This window comes from Podarcis erhardii, assembly GCF_964252035.2.
Source record: "Podarcis erhardii genome assembly, chromosome: 1".
In the NCBI taxonomy this organism is placed as follows: domain Eukaryota; kingdom Metazoa; phylum Chordata; class Lepidosauria; order Squamata; family Lacertidae; genus Podarcis; species Podarcis erhardii.
The window spans coordinates 79,051,600-79,079,401 of record NC_138497.1 but is presented as its reverse complement, the minus strand read 5'-3'; the positions used below and the strand labels follow the sequence as shown (position 1 = coordinate 79,079,401).

Genomic DNA, 27,802 nt, shown 5'->3' with positions numbered 1-27,802 from the left:
GTGAGGTAAGGAAGGGGAGGGAGAATGGTTTTGCTGCCCCACACCAGCTCTCGGCATAACATTACAAATACACCCCCTGTATTCCATGTTTTTTTTATATATCTGAACTAAATGAATGTGGCTGCCCTGTCTTTTCTCATTTAGCCCTAAGGCTACCATCCCACTTACTTCTGAGTAAGCATGCTTGGGATCTTGCTGTGATAACCTGATCTAAGCATCTCCTTGGAAACAAGTTCTTTTGCTTTTTAATAGGAGTTGCAACAGCACAACCCTATGTATATTTAGTCTGAAGCAAGTCCAACTGTAAGGAGTATTCTCTGTGAGGGGCTATGTGTACAGGACTGTGGCCTTTATTTCCACATCAAGTGGCCTTTATAGTATTTCAGCCTAACATACAGTTGTAAGATAATGAATGACCATGTCCAAAATGACGGTAATTCCCAATTGGAGGAGCAGACCTTCTATGTGGCTATGTTAAAACGATTTTCACAAGGCTTTGTAACAGCCCAGGCAGGGTTCCTTTAAAGGTGCTTTAAAATGCACCTTATTTTTATTTGTTTGTTTTATGTTAGACTACTCTCGGTAATGAAAAGAACAACTGAAATTATCACGCGGCTGATCCAGGGCTGCTAAACAAATTACAGAAGCATAAGGAAGTACGTTGCTTCTAAAATATCCCGCCTTTAATGCTAAAGAAAAACCTGTCAGCACAAAGCTGTCCTCTGTTCCCCTTCAGGCCAGCAGAGGAGCGAGTTCTGGGGGTGGGGGTGCTTGGTTAATCCAAGAACAGGAACCACTGGTTGAGGGGAGCTCACTTTAAAGAAAGGCTGGGAGCTGCTGCTGCTGTGTAGGAATCCGAGAGTTAATTTGGAGAAAGATCTTCAAGGATGTGATGTTACTGAATTTCAGGCAAGTTGTTGACAAGCCAAAACAATGCCTTTGCAAACAGGGAAAATCCAAATTAAAAGTGCAGAAGTTATTCTGGAATGTAAAGATCAATTATTGTAGTTGGCTCCACACTCCTTGCTCTGAGCAACTGGTTGCTTGAATTTGCACCTCAGGGTGCAATCCTGTGTTACTCATTGTTACCTCAGTTTTGGGTGAGGTTAAGTTGTACACAAATAATTTGTTAGCCTGCATCTGTAGAAGTTGACATTTGAGATTATTTCCAAAGATGAGAGTAATGGAGTGCAGTCAGTATCTGTAGTACCAAACCTTCATTTTCAGCCAAGCATAGCAGAAGAATAGACAAGCACCCTATGGAGAGTTATTGCTCAGCTCTCCTGTCTTAGTTTGTTGCTCATCACACTCAGAAATGTTGCCTAACTGCAACCCTTCCAATGAGTGTAATCAGCATAATAGCCTAGATTGGTTCCAGAGCTCCTTCTCTAGGTGGTTGGTTCACGGGCTGATGAGAGCATTTTCTGGCTTTGATGGTCAGGGATAATTAATTTACAATGTCATATAGATCAGGCTGTATTTTATTTATTTATTCTCTTTGCTGCAGAAAAATACTATAATGTACATTTCCAGATGCTGAGGACAATTCTGGGTGTTGAGTACAACCATTCTGGAAGAAGCCCATTGCTGATAGCGGGGTTGGGTGTGTTTTATATATCAGTGACTTTAATCTTTTGTATACCTACTAACTTTAATCCAAGCTTTGACATGGGACCCACTATTAAGTTTACTCCTCTTATTTTCTCTCTCAGCCCTTTTCTGTTTCACCCTTCATGCAGCCTAGCCAGCCCTTTTGCACCAGCTGCTGATGTACATGTGTCCAAAAGCCACCATCTTAGATGACATTGCACACACAAATATAATGCATGACTTTCCTCCCTTGCCAGAAATCAGTATCAAAGCCTAGAAAAAAAATAGAAATTGGTGTGAAAAACATAGATGCATAAAACTTTGGTCAGATTGCAGCCCACTTCTGGGTCCTGACTTATGACCCAACAGCTGAAGGCTACTCAGTGTGCATAGGTTTTTTTACAGGATAAAAGTGTATAAGTCCCTGCCTTGAGGAACTTACTATCTAAAATTCAATATGCAAAACAACAATGGAAATTGAGGTACATGGAGGCAGAGGTAAACAAGGAAAGAATACATACCTAATTAAGGGCAGATTCACACCATAGGTTTAAAGCACAACACATATTTAAAGCATGTGACTCCCCGCACAAGAACTGTGGGAACTGTAGTTTGCCACACACAAAGCTACAGTTCCCAGAACTCTTAACAAGCTGCAGTTACCAGGATTCCCTGACAGAAATCATGTACATTGAATGTGCATAAATGTGTGGTGTGGATCTGCTGGAAGTTACATGCGCTTGGACTTGGTTACAGCCCTCCACACTCACCCAGTCCCCGCCATTAATGGGCAGGCGCTTGCATGCTGGGCGCATGTTGGGGGGTGCTTGGTTCACGGCCCCCCTGCCCCCCATGCTATGCTAGTGGGTGAAGTGAGCTATTACCAGTGGAGAATCATGTGAAACAAAATAAGGTGGTACAACAACCTTTGCATACTTTTCTTTCCTTGTGATGTATGTAGTAAAAAACTATTGATCAGTAATTGAACTTGATTTAATTCCGGTGGAATGAAGATCATTATCTGCAATCCTGCACTGCACTAGATTGTTTGGTTGATATAAATTACTCCTACAAGTAATTACCGCAATAAGGGCAGAGGTAGTAGTAAATTTCCTCTCACAGTGTTTAATAGTGATATATGCTATTTATTATTTATGGCAGCATAAATCTGTAGCAAGGTTGATTAGGGTGCAGTGATTTGAAAGATAAGGGTATAGTTGCTAATGATGAACTAGTGGATTGAAGACGACCTGGTTAACTGAACATTAGCAAAAAAGATGTACTGTACTGACATTATAACATATTTGAAAGCAACACTGAAGATCTGATGAAAGTATATGCAATTATGTCCACATTTAGAGCAAAGCAAGCATTGTTAAACCTTTAAGCGATGATTGGCCAATGCTTATCTTTGCCTCAAACTACAAGAGCTATGGACTTAATTTCACTGGGGAATTATTTCTCAATTCCATAGATGTTTCTTCCAGTGCAATCCTGTTTGCCTTCAGCAAATAGATTTTTCCAAGCTCGGAAATAGATATGAGAAGCCTGGAACTTCAGGACTGTAATCCTGTAATAGTAGTAGCAAATGAGCGCACAAAATGTAGCTACCAATTATTTTAATTTTTCAAGGGCAGTTGGAAGGAGTACCAAGGGTCATCTAGTCCAACCCCCTGCAATGCTGGCATCTCAACCAAAGCATTAATGACAGATGGCCATCCAACCTCTGCTTAAAAACCTCCAATGAAGGGGAATCTACAGCCTTCCAAGCAAGTCCATTCCATTGGGGAACAGCTCTTACTGTCAGAAAGTTCGTCCTGATGTTTTGTCGGAAATGTAAAAGTGTTATTGAAAAATTCCTTACCTTCTACTTTTTCATGCTTTCCCCCTACTCCTGTTTGCAGCCATTGTTCCAATAAACTTCTGGCACATTGGGTGAGGGAGAAAGGATGTCTCAATTTCTGTGACAACCAGGCCAATTCTCCTTTGCACTAACAGATTTACCCAAATATGCATCCCAGTGGGAGTAAAGTGATTCAAGAGGAACTTCAGCATTTTTATATGCATTGAAATACATTATTTTTAACAGAATGCCTATTTGGGTATTTCAATATGATGGGTGCATTCTTTATTCACTCTGATAGTTCTATACACTTTTCTCAACAGATGCAAAAAATGCCTAAATGTGCCTTTCTATTTTAACTGAGCACCCGTGAAACTACCTGTACAACAGAAGGCAACCCCCCACCAAACCAAATTAAAGTTTTGATAATATAGGATTGTTGGCCTGAAGGTTTGACACTATGCATGTTTACTCAGAAGTAAATTCAAACTGAGTGGGGATCAGCTGCTTCTTCACAACTGCATGGCATTTTGCTCCAGCTGTAATAGGAAATGCTTATTTTCTTCATGCTTTCATGGTAAACATGCAGTGCCAACAGCAGAACAAGTCGTCTTCAAAACCATGTGGAAACTCCACCTTTTGCATCTGAAACCTCCATTTCTACTGTGCTTCAAGTCCCAGCAGGTTCCCTTGCCTTCTGCACTGTGCTCAAGCATGCTTGAGAAGTTTTTCTGGAAAAACTTAGATTACCGTTCCCAGTGGCTTCCAGAAGAAATGAAAGTTCATGAAAAATTAATTCCCAAATTCTTATTCTGAATCTAAAATCTGCTATCCTAGGAGCGGGGAGCCAAATGTAGCTTTCCCGGTCTCTCTTGATGGCCCACAGGACTCTTCCTCAGACCACACCCCTCACTGACTTGGCTTTGCACCATCCTTGAATAGTTCTGGCTGGCTGGAGTACGTCTTAAACTCTGTTAATGTCTGTCACTTGCATGGCTGGAGGGCACAGAGGGGTGGGTGGATGTGTAGGAACTAGCCTGCTGTGTAAAGTTAAAATTTACATTTTATGTAAATATACTCACATATGCTTTTGGCCCCACCCAATGGCATATGGCCCCTGGAAGATTACCCAGAGATGAATATGGACCTTGAACACAAAAAGGTTCCACACCCCTGTGCTGTCCTTTTGTAGAAGGGAAATTATAATAAGAACTAGTCTTCTGCTTCATCATGTGATCAGGAGGAGTTAGATGACAAAGATAGCAACCCCTCAAGCATTTATAGATTTTAATCAATGTTTCTTCTTTGCCTATTTCCTTTGCTGGAATGAGATTTCTGTGAGGCAGTGAAATCTTCATAACAGGCCAACAACTAAGCCCTCCTCTGTTGAGTATAATGGTTCCCCACCTAAAACAGCCCCCTGGATTGTGGTCGTGTTGTTGTTTAGTCGTTTGTCCGACTCTTCGTGACCCCATGGACCAGAGCACGCCAGGCACTCCTGTCTTCCACTGCCTCCCGCAGTTTGGTCAAACTCATGCTGGTAGCTTCGAGAACACTGTCCAACCATCTCATCCTCTGTCGTCCCCTTCTCCTTGTGCCCTCCATCTTTCCCAACATCAGGGTCTTTTCCAGGGAGTCTTCTCTTCTCATGAGGTGGCCAAAGTATTGGAGCCTCAGCTTCAGGATCTGTCCTTCCAGTGAGCACTCAGGGCTGATTTCCTTAAGAATGGAAACGTTTGATCTTCTTGCAGTCCATGGGACTCCAGCAAGAGTCTCCTCCAGCATCATAATTCAAAAGCATCAATTCTTCGGCGATCAGCCTTCTGATTGTGGTCGTAGCCAACCTATTTCTTCTTCTTCTTTTACTTTGTTTTGCTGATTATACATGCACAAAAGCTTTTGAAGATGTGACTAAAAGGAAGCAATGGCATCTTGTGCTTGTTCCTTCCCTTTTGATTGCTCATCCAAATGCAAGAGGGAGACAAACACCAGCTCTTTGTGAGAATAACATTGTCCTATGCCCTGGGGTATCTATCATGAATGCTGTGTATTTATTACATCCTTTTTTCATATTATGCATTCAGCAAGGCTGGAAAATAATTGTCCCAAGCCACTCTACCTGTCAGACAGATGCTTAAGTTAATGATGGATTAAGCTGCTTTTGGATGGAAAATGCTGTTAAAATGGATTCTAAGCAGCTCCATTTCCCTATCCCTGCTTTACATTTTAAAAAAGGTAGATCCATGTTTAAAGACATGAATCTTCCATGGTCATGTGTAGTTTAGATTGGAGCTGGCAGGAAGCCACTGCCAGTCCTAGCTCCTTGACCTTGCTTCTGTCTGAGTGTTACATAGTTGTGCAAGCAAATATTTATTAGGTTCACACCTAGGTGTATGTAGATAATGAATGTTTCATGTATGTACTGAAAAAAATACAATGCATGTAGCATCTCTCAGAGTAGCAACAGCACATTGCTCCTTTTGGAAGTGTGTGAGAATAATTCAACCATTGCAGTTTCATCACAAGAGTTCAGGTCTGATGATCCCTCTAGAGCCCTTCTTCTCTTCCATTCATGAGGAAGTACATCTTCTGTGCCAGAAACATTCTCAGGGTGCCTACACTTTCATTAAGGATGAGGGTGGCGCTGTGGTGTAAACCACCGAGCCTTGGGCTTGCTGATCAGAAGGTCAGCGGTTTGAATCCCCACGATGGAGTGAGGTCCCATTGCTCTGTCGCAGCTCCTGCCATCCTAGCAGTTCAAAAGCACATCAAAGTGCAAGTAGATAAATAGGTACCGCTCCAGCAGGAAGGTAAACTGCGTTTCCGTGCGCTACACTGGTTCACCAGAAGCGGCTTAGTCATGCTGGCCACATGACCCGGAAAAACTGTCTGCGGACAAACGTCGGCTCCCTCGGCCAGTAAAGCAAGATCAGAGCCACAATCCCAGAGTCGTTCACAATTGGACTTAACTGTCAGGAGTCCTTTACCTTTACCTTTTTACACTTTCATGGGCATAGCTAGGATTTATTTTAGGGGGGCAAGCTTTGTTTTATGGGGGCAGAACCAAGTTATTTGCAATGCAATTGGTCAGTTAGTCGAGTATTTTTATTTACTTGATTTGGCTATGCCAATGGTACCAAGGTATTTGGAAGTAGTAGTAGTAGTAGTAGTAGTAGTGGAGGAGGAGGAGGAGGAGGAGGAGGAGGAAGAAGAAGAAGAAGAAGAATTGTTGAAAGGACCAGCAAATCAGTCTTTTTGCAACTTACTGAGTCCTCTTACTGAAGTACTTGGAAGCAATACCTGGTTTCTGTATCAAGGCATCACCTGGTGCCTTCTCCTTCACTTTATCTGACCTTATGAATGTTAATTACAAGTAGGCAGATTCTGCACTGGACAAAGTTTTTGTCAAAACCAGATTTTTATTCTAATTAATTCTACACCAACTCCCGTATTTGATCCAAAGCTCAGCAAGATTCTGGAATTACTGTTCCAGGACCTGTAAAGGACTGCTAAGCATCAGTGAAGATGCACGGAGACTTCTGGCAACTAGTCAATGATGACATTACCAACATTGACATGCAGTGCTCTGGTGGGCTCTGCACATGTGCAGTGAGAGTGAAGATCATCCTAGGCCATGCAAAGCCTTCCTGAATGTGTGTGGTGTACAGCTCTGCAATCTCACCTCAGTCCTGTACTTCAGGCCTCTTTGCCAACACAACATTGCCACATCAGTAAAGAAGCTTCCTTGTACATATGCAGCACTTAGCATGACATGGATGTCTTTTGATAGAACAGTACTGGATTCTAGTAAGTGCCAGTTTGTTTGTTTTGCCACTACATCATGAATAGAACTGTTGTTTCACTGCCAGATTCTATCTGGAACAGAATTTGACAGCGACTCGACTGGCATGTTTGTCATTACTTTCTCTCATCTCTGGAGCTTGTTTGTCTTGAACATTTTTTATAATTCTTCATAATAATATCAGATTACAGGGTGTTGTACAACATACAACATATAAGACAAAAGACAAGAAAACAGCAAATAATTCTTCACAACTTCAAAACAAACTACAACATGTGCAAGATTGGTATGTGATCAGGCACTTCAGATATTTGGGTCCCAAGCCATTTAGGGCTTTAAAAGTAAGGAGGAGGAGTTAAGGAACAGAAGACTGAAAAAATAAATTTTATCACTCTCTATTGAAGATCTTCTCTTTAATCCTGTTTCACAGCTCCTAGGACATATATTGGTGCCCCTTAGTCCTGTCCCTGACATTGCTTCTGTCTTAGCAGAAATACTGTCCTCCTAGATTTTAGAAGGTTTTATTTATTGCTTGTAGCTGAGGTTTCATCCTTAATACGGATCTACAGTTTACAGAATTAGCCACTAGAGTGAATTCTAAAACTTAAGAAGTTTTGATGAATTCTAAATTCTAAATATTTAATTAGTTAAAACATTATAACATGGTAGGTATAGTATCTCCTGTAGCTGCACATAAATCAGACGGTTTTCTTCCAAGAATTCATAGCCACCAGTCATCAGGAATTGTTTTATTTTTATTTTTTTGTTTTTTTAAATATTTTATTTAGGGTTGTCTTGTTTTACAGTGTGAGTGTAATGCCTCATATTTTTTTTTTCTCCATGTAACATTTTTACAAATCCGTTTCATTTGTTGAGGCATTAGGGGAGGAAGAAAAGAAAGAAAAAGAAAAAGAAGAAAAGAAAGGGGGTGGAGGGAGGGGGATGGATGGGGTGGGGTCGGGTAGCGGTGTTTCTATTATGCTTAATGTATGTAGAGTTTGGTGTCAGCGTGCTTGTGTTGTTCACTTGTGTTCCTTTGGTGGTGAGAGAGGTTGGGGTTGGCCTAGGGTGTGATTGTTTATTTGTGATTGGCTGTGGTGATCTTTGTTTTCGTGTGTGAGTGAGGTGGGTGGGTGTTTTGGATCAGGTTAGCCATATTGATTTGTATGCTGTTGGTGGATTATTGTCATTGTCCTGTTGGGCTGTGTATGTGATAAAGGGGAGCCATACCGGGGTGAAGGTGTCTTCTTCTGTTTGTCCCCGTGTCAGTTTCAGTTTATTAGTTAATTTTTGAACTGTTTTATTTTAAAGAAAAAAAACAGAGTAGGCCTAGCAGCATCACCCTTGGATAATTTCTGCATATGCCACACACACCCACACCCCGTGCCAGGTGGCCAGGTGGGTAAGTCATAAATTAAAATTTCCCCCAGTTTGGTGTCCTTATTTCAACAGCAATAAATAAAGCAACATAAGAGTGCCTCTTATTAAGCAATATGAGATGACTGTTGCTTATTGCAGAACTCAAAAGCTTAATAGACAGAGTTGCAGAGAAGATTTATGTGTCCCAGCTTACTCCCCCAATTATGAAACTGAACAGATTTGTTTCTACCCCAGCTCTTGCCTGCTCTGTTGGTGACCCTGCTGTCCTCCTTGGCTCTGCATGCAGAAACATCTGGATTCTGTCAGTAGGCACTTCAGAGAGACCTTGCTCGGCTAGGTATATCAGTACAGCTCAAACTGAAGATGTGCAGTCTTGTGTTTAAACCAGACTAAATCAACTGTCAGTCAGACACATTTCCCAATAATGCTGATGGACATCCCTTTTTCACATTCCATCTGTGATCAATCTGATTATGGAAAAGTTATTTTTCACCCTTAATGTGGATCTCTTCTGCTTGCTGGGTAGTGCTGCGCATGATTTTTTTGTGATGCAATTTAATGTGCACAAATGGCTAATGGACTCTTACATCCATCATCTAAAACAAAACAAATTCCTTCCAGTAGCACCTTAAAGACCAACTAAGTCAGTTCTTGGTATGAGCTTTCGTGTGCATGCACACTTCTTCAGATACACATCATCTGTGACTCTTGGCTATGCTTTAACAACAGCTGAAAAGTCTCCTTCCAGAGTTCCCTTCCAAAGGGCTTGTCTATTCAGAAGAACAAAGTAATAGGCCTTACTCCCAGGTAAGCATGCAGGGTTCCACCCTAAATTACTACAGGCCAGAAAGTGGATGTAAAAAGCTGTTGGGGTAGAAGACATCTCTCTCAAAGGACAAGAAGATAAAATGTCATTAACAGAGGGTTAGAAATCAGATATGACTGAAATAACTACTATGTATCATCTGCTTGCTTATTATTAACAATCAGTAGCCTGCTTTGCAATGTAAGAATAACAACCCTTTGCCTTCTCAAAATGTCTTCACATTGTTCTCTGTCCACACCCCAACAAGTGAGATAAGTATCATACTCATTTTATTGATAAGTAGACTGACCTCAGTCAAATAATGATCTCGCTTAGTTCAGTCTCCTGCATTTTTAATGGGAGATCTCCTTCCAGCATACCTGCTTCAACTCGGAATGCTTGCACTCCATCTGAAAATAAAATTGGTGCAATTTTAAAAGAATTTGCTGGAAATTAGAATTCATTGTTATATTTAAAATTAAAAACCATACATACCGGTAGTTAATAATTGAGACCTTAGTCTTCTCTTATAATGTAAGAGGCTCAAATATCATCTAAGACATTAGGTCAACTCCGCTGTTTAGGATTTTGATATCAGTTTTCTGACAATAAAACTATCATTATAGGGTTGCCATATTTTGAAGAGCGAAAAAGAGGACACATTTGCTGGTGCTTGAGGCAGGGGGGAGGGGAGGGGGTGCAGGAGCAGGTACATTCTGCAGTGTCCCTTCAAAATAAACAAAAACAAGGACTTGGTCCTTTCCTGCACCATGCAAAACTCACACAGTATGTATATGTTTTGCACTTGGTTATCTAGTACTGCGTATCCAACATATAAGGTAGCCCGCTCCTGCACCTCCGGACATTTTGGCAAATTCAAAAAATCCACTCAGACAGAAATGTTATCCCTGAAAAAGAGGACGTGTCCTGGAAAAAGAGGACTTATGGCAACCCTACCTTAGGGCAATACCTGGCTCAGGTCTTGGACTTATATAAGAGAGTATCTCAATAGGAGCTAGTGGTAGAACATGGCTGCTTGGTACAGGGCCACTCTGGGATATTCTGAATGGGGGGGGGGGAGGAGGTGAAGAGGGCAGTAGCATACCTCTCTGCCCATCCCCTACCCCTAAGGGATGATATAATCTAGGTTCGGTGTCTTTGAAAGGCATAGGAAGGAGTTATGCCAGAGTTTGGAGTCAGGGAGTATGGCAGAGTGTGGCAGAAAGGCAGGGATGGGGAAGATGGGTTTTAGGGGCTCATCTGGAGAGCAAAGATGGCAAGTGAATTGCTCCAATTCTGTAATAAGCACTTTCTAACTCAGTGCTAGCTCACATGCAGATAAGGGAGTTGATTTGTGTATATAAAATGATCCAATGGACTAAACTGCTGCCCATGCTGCCATTTACCAGACCAGAGGAAACTTGTGCCTCTGCTTTAAAGTAAATGTGAATTGGCTTTTTAGCTTTGGTGGTAATTAGCATTGGGGTTGTACACAAAGGAGCCAATAAAGATATTGCTGAGAGGGCCAGCGATGTAATGGCAAGGAGGGAGGCCACTCCTTGGCCACAGGCCTGTCCTGGCTGCTGCCATCAATAGGAAAATGTAGTTCATTTTAAAAATAAGTTGGCAAGAATACAATTGCTTATGAGCAGGTTGCTTCTTCCCATTTTGTGCTTGAAACAAGTATGAACTGAATGACTAGAAGGTATGCTAATGCTGCTAACTATAGGTCAATCATCGTAGATTTAAAAGTAAAAAGGTCTAGATTCTATTATTTCCCCTGTCCCAAATGTCTGGTTGACTTTAGGCAACTAATTCCCCCACCTCCCCTTCCACAGAAATAATAATAACCTTGTCCTTTCATGCAGCAATTTGAAAGAATGAATCAAACATAAACACAGGGTGTAGGCCATCATTTCAGAGGCTATTAACTAGGTCTGTAAAACATGACATCACTGTAGCACCCAAAGCACAGACTAAAGCTAAAAGGGGCAGGAGGAGAGAAACAGTACAGTTACATTTAGAGCAGGGTGTTCTGAAGCCATCTTCTCTTATTTTATTATTTTCCTTATGCTCATCGGATATTGGTGTTTTTTATCCTATTCCTGGAATTTATTTTATTTCTTTGGAACTTGGTTGTTTGCTGTTGTTTTTATGTTGCAAAAAGTACTGATGCTTCTCATAAGTGTATTTTGGAATTACCAGAACCATTTGGTTGTTTACATAAACATTCACAATACAGTTTCATAACTATTACATTCAGTGTCAAGAAACAGAAAATAGGACCAGCAAATCAAGAAATATGAAGGGAGAATCCCAAAAGCAGTTTTTAAAATCTAGCCATTGCATGGCATCTAAGTATCAGGAGAGAGAAGGTAAACCTTCCTTAGGTGGGTATGTCCCAGGTAAACTTCCTGACAGAGGAGGAACCTGGAGCAGGGCATGTGAGGGATGTCATTAAATGGTAAATGCCATTCCTTAGTCATCTTCCAGATTGGTTCTCTCTAATATTTAAAATATTTTTATACTATACTTCAATCATACTCCCAGGGCAGTTTACATAAAGACTTTTTAAAAAATGTAAACAAACAAAAATAAGCTAAAAGCTGCAACATTAGAGAAGCAGCATAAAACAACTAGTAGGATTAAAACTTCATCTAAAACATCCTGGAAAATAAAAAAGATCTGTGCCTGACACCAAAATAAAGCAGGGCACCAGCAAACCTCTCTGGAGTCAATGCTCAAGAATGCTCTATGTACTTCTGAATGCAGGTGCCCAATTGTTGTTAGGCAGAGGCAGCATAAAATATTGTGCCAGTTTTGAAACTACTTTATTGGCTACCAGATCTGAGTTTCTCCTTTACCCTTATAATACACCCCCCCCAGCTTTATAATCAGTCAGGTACAATTTCTTTATTTCAGTATTAGATTGCCATCAACTAAGATCAGAGCTATTTTGTGGTGGCCCTGGATTTAGAGAATGCCTTCCCTGGGTAGGTAGGTAATTTTACACCCTCCTTCTGTTTTCAGAGACAGGTAGAAAACTATGTGTGTTCTTTCGTGCTTTAAGGGAGCTAAGATCTTAGATTGCTGACTTTTTAAGATTCCGTTTTAGTTTCTACAACTCTTTCAATAATGTGCTTTATTATATTAAAACGTTATATGCAAACGATTTTGAAAACACTTTTGATGATAGACAGTATTTAGAAACTCAGGAACAAATTCAAAATTGTGTGGTGTTGAATGTTCCATATCATTGTGCCCAATGGAACCACCCCTTCCACCCCCCATCCCCGTTTTGTTATGGAGGATTCCACCTTCATCCAATTTTTGAAGCACAAGGGCACATAGGAAGGTGAGGAGGGAAAAGCACCGTTGCATAAGCGGAAGTCTCTGTGCACTGCTTTCACTGATGGGCCTCATTAGATGAATCCTGTTGTAAATAATTACAACCTGCTTAAAAAGGTGGAGTCTGGGAATTCTGTTGCCAAGATTAAGCACATACTGCATGTTTGAAACTAACTTCGGTATTTGGTAACAAAGAATACCTTTTTGTTATGCCAGTGGTGCCATAGACCCCCCTGGGTGGGCTACACGTACCACCAGTTGGGAACCACTGTTCCCAATACAACATGGCAGGTGGCTTTCCAGCTGTTGCAACCAACTCATAGGCTTATGGGTGAGAAGGATAAAACAGACATCCACACTAGAAGAGCTAAGAGAAGTATCCTCCAGTAGTTTTCCAAGAGTTACAACAACCCAGAAAGCTAAGCCAGTATTATTATTCTTAATTGCAGATGGAGTTGGACTGAATATGAGAAAGAGGCTTGACTAAATCTACTTAATGAGCTCATAGCAAAGGTGATATGGGCCTTCAAGATTTCCTGGTTCACTGCTGTGTACTTGCCCATTAATGCTACAGAAGCTTTAAGGACTGGAATACTACTAACTAGCACAAGACATGCGCAGCAAATAACATTGGATGCATGGACGTAGCCAGGGGGGCAGCTGCCCCCCTAGATCAAGTAAAACAACAGAAATATTTAACTGACCAATCACATCAGTTCTGGCCCCCCTAACAAAAGTCCTGGTCCCCCCTAACAAAAATCCTGGCTACGCCCATGGTTGGATGGTATAATACTCTCTCTTTACCTATGGGTTCCAGGGATAGAGTACTTTGGTTTTTCCTATCTCAGGTCAGCACTCAGTAGAGACAGAAAGATTTATAAGCAGTTGTTGTTGTTGTTATTTAGGCCCAGCCCATGGGACTAAACCACACTAGGCAAGTATGAGAGGCCTGTTCTATTAAAAGCCCCTTAAGAAGGATTCAGTATACTGTACCACAACAGATGGGTGGCGCTGTGGGTTAAACCACAGAGCCTAGGACTTCCCTAGGACTTGCTCCGTCCCTGCTCCTGCCAACCTAGCAGTTCAAAAGCACGCCAAAGTGCAAGTAGATAAATAGGTGCCGCTCCGGCGGGAAGGTAAACACCATTTCCATGCACTGCTCTGGTTCGCCAGAAGCGGCTTAGTCATGCTGGCCACATGACCCGGAAGCTGTACACCGGCTCCCTCGGCCAATAAAGCGAGATGAGCGCTGCAACCCCAGAGTCGGTCACGACTGGACCTAATGGTCAGGGGTCCCTTTACCTTTTTACCTTTACCACAACACAGCATGCTTTTGTAAAATGTTTTGTGGCGCAGTACAGCTTCAAAACAGGCAGCATTTCTCATGGCTCACTTCTGGCATACACACCCAGGATCTGAATTATCAAGTCTATCCTTATGCAGGACTTGGTACTAGAACTTGAGAGCAGAGAAGCATTTTGAGAATCAGGGAAGGTATCTAAGCAAGTGCCAAGACAGGCTTGTGCTGTGCTGAAGTGGCTTCTTCATGTTTGGAGAAGAGAGGTCAGTGCTAGATAAACAGTAACGCTGTTCCAGTAGCCCTAGTCCTCCCATAACACTGTCACTGGGGAGGGAAGAAAAACTCTGAACAGCTGCAGCTTTATGCTTTTGAACCTAGCTGTACAAGAGAGGGTCAGTGGGTCACTGTTGTCAGTGCCCCTGGGAAGGAGGAAGCTTCTCCTGGAGAGTCTTTTAAAAACGTTAACTAAATTAGTGTGACTGCATTGCTAACTGCTTGAAAGATCCAGATGGCTAAGGTCATCAGCTTCCTTGCAGGCAGACACACTGAAGCTGTTTGCATTCCCATACTCAGTAACATAATGAATCTTGCTATGGCCCAGGAAGGGGGGTGGCGGGAATGCATGCTGGTTGGTACCTGTGAAAAACCAACACTGGTGGGCCCTGTGTGGGGGTGGATTGTTACCAGCTCTGTTGCTTCAGCTTTGTTTTTCTTCACAAACTGGTTTTATAGCACAGGCTACAATCCTAAACACATCTAAGTGAAAACAAGCTTCACTGAAAGTGGTGACCTTATTGCATTTAACGTCAAAGGCTGCAATCCTAACCCCATTTACCAAGGAGTAGGCCTCACTGAATTAACTAGGACTGACTTTTGTGTAGACATGGTTAGAAATGCGCTGTAAAGCATTCCTTTTACATTGCAATTCTATGTATGCTTCCACTTAAAGTCTCACATGACCATCCTATACATCTATACTTAGAAGCAAGGCCTGTTGATTTCAATAGTGCTTATTCACAGGTTTGTGGATATAGGATTGCAGCCCTAGGCCCTCTTTCAACATGGCGGTTTGCCTCGAAAGAGTAACCTTTGAAAAGGTTCCCATTCACTCAATTTGTTAAAGCATAACTTTTTTAAAGAAATCCCAATATATAAGTAGGACAAACCAACAGAAGTCTAGGGGTCATTATGATTCCCTTGCAATACATATTTGTTTAGGCATGCATGGGATCGCTCCACAAAAGAAATGTGTGACCTGAAAATGCTATTCTATGTAACTTCATCGGCTCTTGGATCAAACCTCAGGGTTTTCTTACAGTAGAGACTACCATGAAATAGTCCTTGTGTTTTCAATGTGAGCATGTAAAACAAAAAAAAGTTATCCATGCAACGCCATCCATTTTCATGGTGCTCTACAGAGCTTTAGCAATGAAAGCATCTCTGCAGTTGGGATGGTGTTAAAGAAAATACCTGTGAGATTTTTCTTACCTGGCTGCCTTTTGCTTCCCATATTTCATAAAATGGAATCATAGCATTGGAAGGGACCCCAGGGGTCATCTAGTTTGCTGCACGGTGAGTGCAAGTTGCAACGTGTATTGTAACACCCAGGGTCAACATTATCACTTCTGACAACAGGTTGCAGCAGCCATGGGACTTTTGCCAGTAGGAGAATGTCAGTGTCAACATGCTACACAGCTTTTGACAATCACCCATTGATACGAGCCTTGTCCAGAAAGAGAAACTTCCTTGTGAGAATATCTTCTGTGTGTGGTGAGCCAGGAGTCCACCATACAATGTAACTTATCTGCTTTCCCCCCCTTCTTTCTTTTTTCTGCTGCTGCTGGGGCCTAGGTGAGGAAAAAAACTGCAGTCAGCTGCCCACAGTTTCTCAAAGCTTAAACAAATCATGCAGTAAATTCCCAAGTTCAAGACATATGTTTAGGGACATTTTAAATAAATACATACATAAAACTTTCCATTTATAACTTTGCAGTAAGATAATGTCGGCATTTAATTGTCTAGATGAATAAACTTATACATAGTGCATTACTTTTCAAGAAGAGAAAAACTCTTTAAAAACCCAGAAAGGGAAGTGAAATAGGATAAATTCCAGTTAAGATATGAATTGGCAGGAATACTAAAAGCAATTTTAAAATAGAAAATATTCCGATGTATCCAAAATAATTTGAAATCCATACTTAAAATCCTATTCTTTACCCCTTAGCCCTTTGATGGGTGGGTAAATATGAACAAAAGGACCCATTTACTGATAACATTGTGCAACTGCAGGTGATGAGCACCTGGGGCTTGCTTGTGTGTATGTGTGTGTGTGTTTACAAGTGCTGATCAAACACTTCTCTGCTAAGATCAATGAGAGCTGCAGTTTCTTCCTGTCTCTGAAAAGTATCTGTGGTGCTCTAGTTACACTTAAGTAGCAGTAAGAAGGAGCCTACCTTTCCTTAGAAGATTTGTTTACTCAATTATCAGGCCAAAGGGATGAGAAAGAAGGGTGTGGGGCTGAGGTGGTCCGTCACCAGGGTCATGGAATAAACCAGAAGGCATAGCTAGGGAGCAACAAAGTTAAAAATTCAGAAGAAGCTTTGTGGCGGTAGATGTCAGATCAAGTAACCACTTGGAGGGTTGTTTAGGCAAACTTACTTTCACAAGGCAGCAAAACTTAATTTAAACCAGGACTCAAATATGTATTGAATCCCAGGTACCAGCATTTAAATGTTTAGGTAATGCTTTGGAGGACAGGCACTTTGTGTGCAAGATAATTAAATTAGCTGTAGATCAGCTGAATAACAGAGCCACCAATGCATATTTTGTGTACTCAATAAGCATTATAAACAAATATAATTCTTAACAACTGGGAAGTGAAGTTCATTGTACGACAGAATCAACCACCAATTTCACCACCTGGCCATCAGCCATTCACATACTTAATATATGTTTCTCCTTTGCATTTAATCTGCATGAAATTAACTCCAGAGAATCTTTGGGTTAGGCTGATCCTTGGAAGACAGAAGCAGACAGAGTTCTGTGGCAACTTTCAGTGTGGCCTTCAGTACTTCAACAAATCAGAAATGAGACCTGCCCAGCAGTGGAGGAAGCTGCTATGGATTGGGTCTGTTCTGGACTCCTCTGCCTTAGCATTATGAATGAACCTGGACTAAACAGCTGCACTTCAGAGATCCACGATCTTTAACCTGGATTTGTTCTTGGTCTACTGCTTATGGTTTGTAAAGTTAGTGGACAGTTTGAAATGAGTCTGGTTAGTTCAGGTTCAGACATAATGCTAAGCAAGCCAAGCAAGCTCTACTTCTAGTGTTCTGGACCATTGTTTGGTTGGACTGGTGGTGTGGATGTGGGCCAATAAACTGAGCTTGAACCCTGGGAAGATGGAAGAACTGTGGGTTGATGGTTCTTATGTCTGGGAGTTTGGCCAGTTGCCTGTTCTGGATTGGGTTGCACTTCCTCTGAAAGAACAGGTTTGGATTTTGGGGGTGTTGCTGGATCTGTCGTCGCCTCAAGTGGCTCAACTACCCTCAGTAGCTAGGAGTTCTTTTTATCAGCTATGGCTGGTACACCAACTACGGTAATTCTTGGACAAGGATAGAATGACCATAATGATTCATTCATTGGTAACCTCAATTGTTGCAATATGCTATATGTGGGGCTATCCTTGGGCCTGGTCTGCAGGTTTTAGTTGTTGTAAAATGCTGCAGCTAGACTGTTAACAGGAACAGGGTATCACGACCACATAACTCCAGTGCTTGAAATCTTGCACTGGCTGCCCATATACTACAAGGCTAGATTGCAGGTTCTTGTATTAGCATCTTGGGACCGGGATATGTGAGGAACTGCCTGATCCCTTATATCCCTGCTCAGTCACTGAGGTCTTTGGAGTCGCTTGTTTTGGTTCCCCATGACTTGGATGCACAACTCATATCCACAAGGAGCTTTGCATTCAGTATTGTGGGCATTCAAATTTGTGGAATGTCCAGTAGAGGTTGAACATCTGGTGCTAACCAAATACTTTGGTTTTTATTCCAGCAGGCTTCTTAATTTAATTCAGATTTAACTCATCTTTACTCTTACTCCATTAGGTCTTCTGTACACCACTTGGTGGTGAATGATTAAGCGCTTTGCAAAATGTACAAACAAATACAGTAGGCCAAAACTGCCTTCCAAAGCCTTTTTTAAAGGCCTGCCAACACTCCAGCTTTGCTAGCAACAGTAGAATCTGCAGCAGGTAACCTTGTGGCACTGGCCTTTAAGCCAGTCCTAGCCGAGTACTGCAATGGGGAGGAAAATTCCACCTCTGTTTTTCTGATCAAACATCTGAAGGGCAGACAAAGTGAAATTTTCCTCCTCCTCATGATGCTGGGCTGGGCAGAGAGGTTTAAACCTATTCAAGTTCAGTTCTGTAAGGAGAATGAAAAAGGGCTCCATGTTCTCCGCAGATCAATCCGAATGCATTTCTAGACTGTATTCTCTTTCAAGAAGAATGATGTCTTCTAGGGTGCTACATACATTACTTAAATAATAACTAGCAAAGAAAAAATTAATTAAAAGAACAATTAAGGTAGCTGAGTGACATTGTATACACATTTTGCAACGTAAGCATTTAAAACAAGGAAAGACGCTCCCTAAAGCCTAATATAAGCCTGACAGTGCCCACACAGCAAATATATTTATTTTAATTAGTGCAAATGGCATATTGCATTTGTGTGACATGCAATCCCAGAAAAAGTGGCCTAACCAGTCATCTGAGAAACAAAGCACAGAATTGGTTTTCAAAAACCACCTATAAACTAGTTTCTACCACCTCCTTCATTGAATTACCAGAATGTCTGTGAAAAATCTCTCACACAGCTTGTTATCTATTTATTTATCTGATATATTTTTATTCTGCCCTTTCATAAAGTTGCTAAGACCAATGGCTCCAAGAGATCGCATTTAGCTATTAGCCAGGCCCAAACATCTGCACTAAATCACATGGCTTCCCTCAAAGAATCTGGGGAATTGTAGATTAGCCAAAACTACAATTGTACAAAACTACAATTCCCAGCATGGTTCCCATAATTCATTGGGGAAAGCCATGCATTTTAAATGTGCTGTATGGTGTGGATGTGACCTATCCTAATACAGTACTTTGACTTGAGGAAGTGATTCTCAGACTAGATGGTGGGCTTCACTTGGGACTGTTTCCTAGAATGTCATGAATTCTCCTGGAACTTCCCTTTGTGTACTGTATATTGATCGGTGCAGAAATGAGTGTACTGCCAGCCTACTTTCACCCAATGTACCAGTAGGGCTCCATCAAATATATGATCTGTCTAGAGGATAAATGGAGCAATTCTCAACCCTTCATAGCCGTTTACCTATTTAATGGCCGTTCCTCCCAGATACTCTAAGCCTTGAAACATGTAGATCTGAACCTGTGTGTGTGGTGTAGTAGTAGTAGTAGTAGTAGTAGTAGTAGTAGTAGTAGTAGTAGTATGTGTATCTGAACCGCCCTGAGATCTTATGATGAAGGGCGGTATATAAACAAAACAAACAAACAAGTAGTAGGAACACACAACAAAGAATGGCTAGAAAAAACATCTGTCCTTTTTTTGCCTTATAGCACTGATGCGTTGAAACTGGCAGACCACACTCAGTCTTCCAAAGGATCAAGCAGAGGACAGTCGTCCACTTGCTATGACAGGGAAGCTATTTTAGTCCTTTGCCATAGTGGGAAGGATCCTGCTTTTTCTTGAAGCTTGTTCTTACTGCCTCCCTACCTGCTTCTTTCTTTAGCTTGTATGATTTAGATTTCGGAATACATGTACCTGAATTTAAGGACCAGCCCAAAATCTTTTGAGACAGGGGCTCAGCTTCTTTAAAACCCTAATCTTTAAAGGCTTTAGCAAATGACTGGAGTTTAGAAAACATCAAGTAGACACATTTCATTCCTGGCAGTTCTCTAAACAGAGATTATTTTTTCAAGCCCCCATGTTGATTGCTGCCAAGAAAGGCGACAGTTTTATGGCACCGCCTTATCGTCAGCAAAACACAGGCTTTTAATTATTTTTATGAAGCAGGTTTATCTTGCTGCATTCAACAAAAACTCCCTGTTGGCTTTTCCTTTTGATTATAATCCAAATCAATGTGCAGCAAGGATTTCCCCTTGGAAAAAAAAAATCTACAACCTAGAATCATATAAACCTGAATGATTTAATCATTCTGACATTTTGACATTCTCTTGTTCAAGTGGCTATTCCAAGCAATTTTGGTAAAACAGGCTTGCTCTTTCCCTCCATGGAAATAAACAATGTGGTCTAAACAACCAAAAGAGACCCTGCCCCTGAGCTGGTCACTGCCTCATACACATGCACCTATTTTTTGGAGTGTAAGCATTGTAGTTGTAGAGGTAAATGTAAAGGGACCCCTGACCGTTAGGTCCAGTTGCGGACAACTCTGGGGTTGCGGCGCTCATCTCGCTTTACTGGCCAAGGAAGCCGGTGTACAGCTTCTGTGTCATGTGGCCAGCATGACTAAGCCACTTCTGGCGAACCAGAGCAGCGCACGGAAACGCCGTTCACCTTCCTGCTGGGGCGGTACCTATTTATCTATTTGCACTTTGACGTGCTTTCAAACTGCTAGGATGGCAGGAACAGGGACTGAGCAACGGGACCTCACTCCGTCTCAGAGATTCGAACTGCCAACCTTCTGATCAGCAAGCCCTAGGCTCTGTGGTTTAACCCACAGTGCCACCCTCGTCCCTATTGTAGTTGTAGAAGCTGGCAAACAAGTAGCAGTAGTGCAAATGAAGAACAGTATTTCTGAACTGTATTAGAGCAAGATGCTAAGTCTAGGAATTCTCCATGCAAATACCAGTTCTGTTCGCAAAGCCCAAATTTAGGGATAATGAAGAAAAGGAAGTGGGTTGCATCAAGCAGACATTTACAAGTTACACTTTGATACAGGAGATCCATGATCAAGATATCCCACAGCTTTTTCTTTTTTACAGATCAAAGCAGGTCTATAGGGTGGGGGAAGTGTTGATTGAGATAAAGATTTTCTCCACATCAGGGAAATAACATTTGTACAAGATGCTTAAAACCAATAGCAAAACCACAATTTTTAATCAACCCTCCCAAAAGCTGCTCTGTCTCCCATGGGAGAAAACATGCAAACACCATTCAAGTACCTGCATGTTTTTCTCCCCATGTAGGACAAATAACAGCTTTGGGAGGGTAATTTGGTTTAGGAAAACAGCATGGGGTTAAATATTATCACCTAATCCAATTCTCCTCATTCCCTTTAGTTTAAAAAATAAAAAAGCAGGGAATTCTGATATTCTTCACAACACCTGGTTTGGTTCAAAGACTTCTGCTCTGAAAACGGACTTTTCCCTAGTGGTAGGGAATCCTATAATTGCTTATGACACCTAATTGCTTATGACATCCAAATAATACTCGCATAAGTAACTGATTGATTCTTTGAATAGGCCACTCAGATGGAGCCACTGAGTCACTTCCTTGTTTTGCTACTAGCTTAGATAGAAACTGGATCAAACTCAGGAAGTGTACTTTTGACTCAGGTAAAAATAAAGGTGTCAGCTGCTGACTGCCAGCAGCTCAGGTGGTATATCAGGTTGTTTTCTTGCAGATGCTGGTAGGATTACAGCAAAGCACTCTCCATGTGTCAGCTCACATCAACTCCAATTACAGTGTCATTCTGTTGCCAATGGAATGCTTAGCCTTAGTTGTGTGTGCAACTTAACATTTATCATTGTTTTAGAGGTGCTTTGTTTAAAGGGAACTGAGGGTTGTAATCTATTTTTATGGACACAGGAGACTCTATGCCTTAAACTGTGGCATGAGGAGCAAAAATCAACAAGGGATAGTTTCCCCTTCTTTGCACCTATTTCCATGCTGGGGAAATCTGCCTTTACCTGCTTATTTATTCTTGCATGCAGCTAAAGGTACAGAGTATAATAGCATAAGAAGAGCCTACTGGATCAGGCCAATGGCCGATCGAGTCCAGCATCCTGTTCTCAATGTGGTCCACCAAACACCTATGGGAAACTCCCAAGAAGGACCCAAGCACTTTCTCCTGAGGTCTGCAACTGGTGTTCAGAAGCATTACTGCCTCTGATTGTGAAAACAGAGCATAGGCATCTTGGCTAGTAGCTCTTAATAGGCTTATCCTCCATGAATTTGCCTAAACCTCTTTTAAAGGTAAAGGTAAAGGTACCCCTGCCCGTACAGGCCAGTCATGTCCGACTCTGGGGTTGCGTGCTCATCTCACTTAAGAGGCCGTGAGCTGGCGCCGTCCGAAGACACTTCCGGGTCACGTGGCCAGCGTGACAAGCTGCATCTGGCGAGCCAGCACCAGCGCAGCACACGGAAACGCTGTTTACCTTCCCGCTATAAAGCGGTACCTATTTATCTACTTGCACTTTGGGGTGCTTTCAAACTGCTAGGTGGGCAGGAGCTGGGACCGAACGACGGGAGCTCACCCCGCCGCGGGGATTCGAACCGCTGACCATGTGATCAGCAAGTCCTAAGCACTGAGGTTTTACCCACAGCGCCACCCGCCACCCGCAAACCTCTTTTAAAGCCATCTTAATTGGTGGCCATCAGTGCCTCCTGGGGTAGTGAGTTCCATAGTTTCATGTGCTGCATGAAAAAGTACTTTCTCTCATCTGTCCTGAATTTTTCTGAATCTTCCAACATTCAGCCTCATTGGATGTGCATAAGTTCCAGTGTGATGAGAGAGGGAGAAAAACTTTTTTTAATTTAATTTTCCCATGCCATGCATCATTTTATGAACTTCTATCATGTAACGTCTTATTCGACTTTTCTCAGAAATAAAAAGTCCCCAGAGCAGGAAACGAGATGCCAGACCATGTCAGTATTCAAATATGGGCCAAAATGTTCTTAATGTTCTTAACTGGAACAACTGTGTATCATCTGAACAATTTCAGACCTATATACTTTGCCCTGAGGACTTCTCAGAGCAATCACTCTGTAACGTACAGAGAAATTTGAATTTTCTGCTGCTTCTGAGGCTCTGCAGAGCAACAGAGCTAGTGTCCCATGCACAGCCTGGCCACTCAGTGGTGAAAAGGGTGGGAGGGAAGACAGATTGGACCCAATCCCTAGGTCAGCTCCAGGCCAGGATTGGTTCCTACATTAGCCAGCACCAGTTGTGGCAGCAACTTAGTTCTAGCAGATCTCAGGGCAACCCAGGCTCACCCTCGGACCATGCTATTTTGGGGTTTCTTCTTTGCAGGAATATTGCTAGTGCAATTTCCAGCTGCCTTCCTGTTTGAAGACTGAAAGGAATGGGAGATCTGCACCAGTGTAAATGCAGCTGAGCTGGCAGAAGTGAGCAGAAGGATGCCTCTGCTCAATCCAAGCACCCCACAGTCAGTGTAAGGGAGTTTGGATTGCAGCTTTAATCTCTCTGAAGGTACTGAAAGATCTGTACTATTGGTTTGTTTTTTCATTGTGAGTCTTTTAAAAAGCCGTTAGTGATATTAAACAAAACTGAAAGCCAGCAATATTTGTGCCATAAATAGAACAAGCAGGGGCTCGCTCCAAAGGGGGAAAAAATGATGATATTTTACTTTAAAATGCTAGTGGAGTGAAAGACCAATGGGAACACGACATAGGGTATGAAATAAACCCAACCCAATGGTCGAAACTGTGCACTAACCCACCCGTTAAACCCTTCTCAGGCAAGAGGAGGGAACTCACTTTGAAACTTATCTACAGATAGTACCTAACACCACTGGCAGAGGAACGGGGGGGCTGGGGGGAGCGCACTGCCCCCGGCACCATCAGGGAAGGGGGTACCATCACAGCTGCTCCCCGGACACGCACCACGCACCCCCCACCGTGCTGGGTACCACGCCCCCGCAAGCAGCACGCCATGCCCCCAGGACGCATGACACACCCCCATGGGCAGCATACCACGCCCCCAGGAGCGCCATGCCATGCCCTCACCTGGTCTCCGCCCCTCGTGCTGTAGCATGCCACTTCACCACTGCCTAACACCACATAAGCTGGCAGTGATGCACCCAGGAACTTCATCTAGGTTCTGGAGAGGCTGCACCACCATGAGAACACACCTCCACATGTGGTGGGAATGCCCTAAAATTCAATCCTTTTGGGTATCAGTCTTACAAGAAATCTGCAAAACAACAAAACAGGTAATAGAAGCAACTCTAGTATAGGCCATACTAAACATTTCCCAAGGCAATAATGCACACTTACATGACAGAGAACTCATAAGTCACATGCTCTCAGCAGCTAGGAGTGTCATAACCAGACACTGGAGGGAACTATCAGGAGTGTCCATGGACCACTGGTACCAAACTGTATGCAAAACCACCCTACTAGAAAAGCTAACTAACAAACAAACTATCACAAGGACAAACAAAGGAAGGTGCCTTCACCTTGGCGTGGCTCCTTTTTATTACATACACAGGCCAACAAGACAGTGACTGATCCTCCCCAACATCATATGAATCAATATGGCTAAATTAACCCAGCAACGCCTCCACCTCACACACATCAACAAAACACACTGCAACCAATCAACTACAACCCACCACACCCTGGGCTCCTGTGATCTCTTACTCTGCCAGCAAAAATAAGACACCTGTCCACGTGATGCTGACAAAAAAATGTGCCACTCATATACTATGTAAAGAATGAAAGCTTAATGTCTCCCTCACCTACCTACCTCTTTCCCCTTTCACAAAAAGTGTTTCAAATTGACTGTAATTTACTTGTATGAAGGATTCTTCAATTTGAAAACAGACACTGAATGTACTTTTGTTACTTTGGGAATAATAATAATAATAATAACAATCATCATCATCTAGTGGAGTGGATGGTTCCAAACTACAAGAAAGAAGATTCCACCTAAACATTAGGAAGAACTTCCTGACAGTAAGAGCTGTTCGACAGTGGAATTTGCTGCCAAGGAGTGTGGTGGAGTCTTCTTCTTTGGAGGTCTTTAAGCAGAGGCTTGACAACCATATGTCAGGAGTGCTCTGATGGTGTTTCCTGCTTGGCAGGGGGTTGGACTTGATGGCCCTTGTGGTCTCTTCCAACTCTATGATTCTATGATTCTATGATCTATATTCACTGTCCAGTGCTTGGGGCTGCTAATGTGAAGGTGGCACTTGTTTAACATAATGGGAAGAAAACTAAGGCTACAGTACTATGCTCAACTTGTGCATATCTTTCAATAAACGCTTTCATGGATGATTTTTTAATTGTATTTTAACTGCAATTTGTCACATGTGTATAAAAAATCCTGTACTGTGAGACTGCACACCTAAGTACACTTAGTATGCAAAATATCATATTGACCTCAGATTTACTTCCAAGTAAGCAAGTACTAGATTGGATTACACTAGATTTCACAATCTGGTGCTCTACAGATGTTTTGGTAACAACTTACAGAAGCCTCCGTAGTGATTTGGGGTGGAAATTTTTAGAGTGCTGAATTTTCCTGTGGAATTTTTCCCATTTCATACATTCATTAGTAACAATGGACAGACACAAATTGCAAATACAATATTAGGCAAGTTTGGCAGTTTCCACGTTTTTAACCTTGTCCGCTAAATAAAAGTAACTTAAACATGCTAGATTAGCTCACTTCCTGTGGTTTCTGATATCAGATTTTTTCTGATGCAAACTGAGAATTTTTTAGTTCAAAAGTTCCCTTTACATAATAGCCTAATTTGCACCAAATTTTTTTTTCTGGAAAGCCCATGTAACTGGGCCCCAGCTGACAGGGCCAACAGTCAGGGTGAAGAGAGTTGGGAGTCCAAAAACATCTGAAGGGAAGGCTGCATTAAACAACTGCAACATATATGCAACTCAGCTTCCAGCCCTGCCTCTTGTTATTATCATCACATAAGATGGTGACTTCATACGTAAGTGTTAGCAGCTAATTATGTAGCTAGTAATATAGAGTACTATGGCTATGCAGACCTATGCCATTCAACAAGTCATTGTCTCTTTTTACTAAACAAATGTAAATTTGCCCTTGTTTTGTTAAACTAGGTTAAATGTACTACTCTAGAGTTCTGGAATGCATTGCAATTTCTAGCAATAAGAGGAGGAAGAATGAGAAATGGATTTGATCCAGCTCTGATTAATGCAAGGGCAAATATTTGCCATGACTTATTGCAGGAGTATGGGGTGGAACTGGATTAGGTAATTCAGTTTGAGATAGAGACAAAGCTAAGACTATAACATTAATATCCCAACTGTAAACATACATTATGGTAAGTATAAAGTCCCACTAATTTCAGTGGAACATCCAACCAAAATTTTTTTGGAATGAATCTCAGTGGGGCTTGCACATGCAAAGTTTAAATGTCACCGAATAACAACACTTTTGCAGTGGTGTCTTTACCTGCCCCATGTCTGACCATGTGACACCAGGTGTGGGATGGGTGGTTGTGGCTTGGGGAGCACAGCCCCTCCCGACCGAAATAGGACTCCTGCCAATTAGGCCCATGGAAAGCTCCCGACTTCTGTTATATTCTTTCTGCTGAGTCACTTATGAAAATAACTTCAAAACCTTCGAACAAGGAAGTGCAGATTCCTGATTCAACCTACCAAGTGGATCTGCCGGTGCTGTAGAGCCAGGATTCCTGGTGCGAGCGGTAGCCTCATTTGTCACCAGGTAGTTAAGAGTCCCAAACTCCCAACGAAGTGGCCTTGGAAGAGGTAAGCGTTGGCTTTGGTCAGGTGTTTGTTTACCTAAACGCTATGAGGAAAGACCCAGGAAAACTTGGCAATGCTCTGGATGCAACGTGATTGGCCTCAGGGGAAAGCTCTCCTAGAGCTAGGGAACGATTCCAAAACCCGCCTTCTGCCACGGATATCGATTTCAAAAAGAAACGCCAGCTCGTCTTCCTCCAAACTTTGGGAATCTGCTGGCTGGCAGCGGAAGGGGAGCAAACGGCGCTTCCTGCTCTCCCCCGCTGCTCTGTTGTACTTCTGCCCATACCTGGCATAGCGGGGGGCGGGGCGGAGCCCGGGGCTGGGGAGGCGGGGCTGGCCAATGGGAGGAGCGCGAGCCGGGCGCTCCGGGCCGGTGCGCTGAGGCGAGGCTGCAGGTTGCGGAGACCAAGCGAAGCGTCGCATTTCTTCTGCCAGGAGCTCAGCTGGGAGAAGTGCGCGCGCGCGCCGTGCCAGCCGAGGCTCCTAGTGCGCGTCCGCCGTGAGGGAAGGCAGGCGCGAGCGAGCGAGCGAGCGAGCCAGCAACTTGCTGCAACCCTCGCGGGGGGCCGCGGCCGTGGGGGGGGGGCGCTTTACGAAACCCGGAGCCAGAAGAGCGAAGCGGAATGCTGCACGACGACACCGAGGGGCCAGCTCGCCCACTGGAGGGGAGCGGGTGACCTTGCGCCGCGGGAGGTACGAGCAGTTCTGCCAGCGCCGAGAGAAGGCGGAAAGAAGCCGCCGCCGGAGGGGCTGGACTCGGGAAAGAGGATTTGCTCGGCTGTTTCTGTCCCGGCTTAAGCGAGCGGAGACTCGGCCAGGTAAGGGAGTGCGCGCGCCATGGACTCTCGGGTCGCTCTTTCTCCCTGCCTCCCACACGGACCCCGTTTCCGTGTTGTCCCGTGCGATTTACCCGCCTTCTGCCTTTACTTTTGGAGCCCCAGAACCCCCCTTCTCTCCAGTCCCGCCTCTTCACACAATTATACCC

The 27,802-nt window shown here is 42.9% G+C and overlaps 2 protein-coding genes across 16 annotated transcripts in view; one reads left to right on the top strand and one right to left on the bottom strand.

Annotated features, from left to right (window-relative positions):
• LMNTD2 (lamin tail domain containing 2) overlaps positions 1–27,051 on the bottom strand; it is a 77,758-nt gene extending 50,707 nt beyond the window's left edge. Inside the window, exons 1-2 of the mRNA XM_081854207.1 lie at positions 26,710–27,051; positions 9,731–9,830 (exon numbers count right to left, since the gene is read on the bottom strand). The gene's annotated coding sequence lies outside the window, so the exon portion shown is untranslated. The remainder of the gene's footprint in view (positions 1–9,730; positions 9,831–26,709) is intronic.
• Positions 1–27,802, top strand: part of RASSF7 (Ras association domain family member 7) — a 90,340-nt gene that overhangs the window by 13,598 nt on the left and 48,940 nt on the right. For 6 of the 15 annotated variants that reach the window (XM_081854254.1, XM_081854248.1, XM_081854253.1 and 3 more), the window contains 2 exons: positions 13,218–13,281; positions 14,212–14,331. The exons of 2 other annotated variants lie outside the window; for them this stretch is intronic. The gene's annotated coding sequence lies outside the window, so the exon portion shown is untranslated. Of the gene's footprint in view, positions 1–13,217; positions 13,282–13,304; positions 13,446–14,211; positions 14,332–23,356; positions 23,537–27,299; positions 27,636–27,802 lie in introns of those variants that run through there. 7 more of the 15 variants (XM_081854257.1, XM_081854250.1, XM_081854256.1 and 4 more) reach the window with 5 other exon arrangements.